At 38.0% G+C, this 1339-nt stretch overlaps 1 protein-coding gene across 1 annotated transcript in view; it reads right to left on the bottom strand.

The window, feature by feature from the left end:
- Positions 1 to 1055, bottom strand: part of LOC101850186 — an 8184-nt gene extending 7129 nt beyond the window's left edge. The window contains exon 1 of the mRNA XM_005103359.3: positions 1020 to 1055. The gene's annotated coding sequence lies outside the window, so the exon portion shown is untranslated. The remainder of the gene's footprint in view (positions 1 to 1019) is intronic.
- Between the last annotated feature and the right edge of the window lie 284 nt (positions 1056 to 1339).

Genomic DNA, 1339 nt, shown 5'->3' with positions numbered 1-1339 from the left:
ACTGTTGGACTTGTTTGATCTTTTCACCTTTGCTAATGAGATTACAACTGGGTTTGCTGCTTTTTTGGATATTGCCATGCATTCTGTTTTCTTGCCTTTTTTTAGCTATAGTAATTTAATATACAAAGCAGTTTTTTTCTTTTGATAGCCGTGCTCATCATAATAGTCACATTATTATATTAGAATTTCCCGCGGAGAGAAACTGAAGGTGTAATACCGATATCTACAATTAGTACTTATGCGACACTTATTATAATTAAAAAGCTGTTAACGGAGAGCACCCTGGCTTGAAAAAAAAAGAAGAAACACCACCAGCAACAACAACAATAACAATTAGACAAATAACATACAGATCTAAGCATGTTAGTTTCAACTTGAATAACGAAGTCATGCATTGAGTTCGAGTCTGTCGCGTATCAGAAAAAGAAATTTAAAAGCTTTCGAAACGAAAATGTCTTTCGAATATTTCAGCCACACCCCTGATCTAAGGGTAGGTAAGACGTAATGTCTCTCCTTCCTGGATAAGGGCGAACAGTCTCGGAGGTCTCGTGTGTAAGCTGCACACAATAAAGATCACTTTCTAGTTATCCTAAAATCGACGAGTAGGCTTCGGCCGCCACCCAAGCAAAATTAATTCCACCAAAACTGAAAATACTCCAGCCAGTAATAAAACATTTCTAGTACCTTCGAAACCGGACTGTAGTCTGGCAAGGAGCCGTACAAAGTAAAAACAAAAAGCAACAACAAACGAGTACATAATATGTAAAAAAAAAATAAAATAAAATTATCAGTTGTACTGCAGGATGAAGAACCAACAGTCAATAAGCCTTGAGATCTATAGGAACGCAAAGAAGAAAAACAGAAGAATAGATGAGCACTTCTGTCTTTGACAATATTGGTGGTAGTCTTGTTAGACAAGTCCGACTGAGCAATAACAAGCGTCCGCTCGTGCTATCTAGATCATAGATCCTACACCTACAACATGAACATGCTTGGACTTTGAGAAAAATAATGTTTACCTTCCTTTATGCTGAACGCAGGCTTTGCTGGGGACGTCCTCTTTTAATAGCTACATCCAAGCGCGCGGCTTTTATAGTAGTATAGCACAACAGAGTCACTGTCACGTCGCCCTAGACACACACACGAATACTACGTCACAGAAAGCTTTTGGGCTTATCCAACTGTGACGACATTCTGTTGACAGCTCTGCTTGGAAGACGTTATTTTTAATTTAAAATCAAACAAAGTTGTTACGATTATATAATTTGTAGATTTTAGTTTGTTGTTGTTGTTGTGTGTGTGTGTTTGTGTGTGTGTGTGTGTGTGTGTGTGTGTGTGT

Source organism: Aplysia californica, unplaced genomic scaffold, assembly GCF_000002075.1.
Source record: "Aplysia californica isolate F4 #8 unplaced genomic scaffold, AplCal3.0 scaffold00369, whole genome shotgun sequence".
In the NCBI taxonomy this organism is placed as follows: domain Eukaryota; kingdom Metazoa; phylum Mollusca; class Gastropoda; order Aplysiida; family Aplysiidae; genus Aplysia; species Aplysia californica.
The sequence above is the reverse complement of the archived record's forward strand: the minus strand, read 5'-3'. Positions and strand labels throughout refer to the sequence as shown.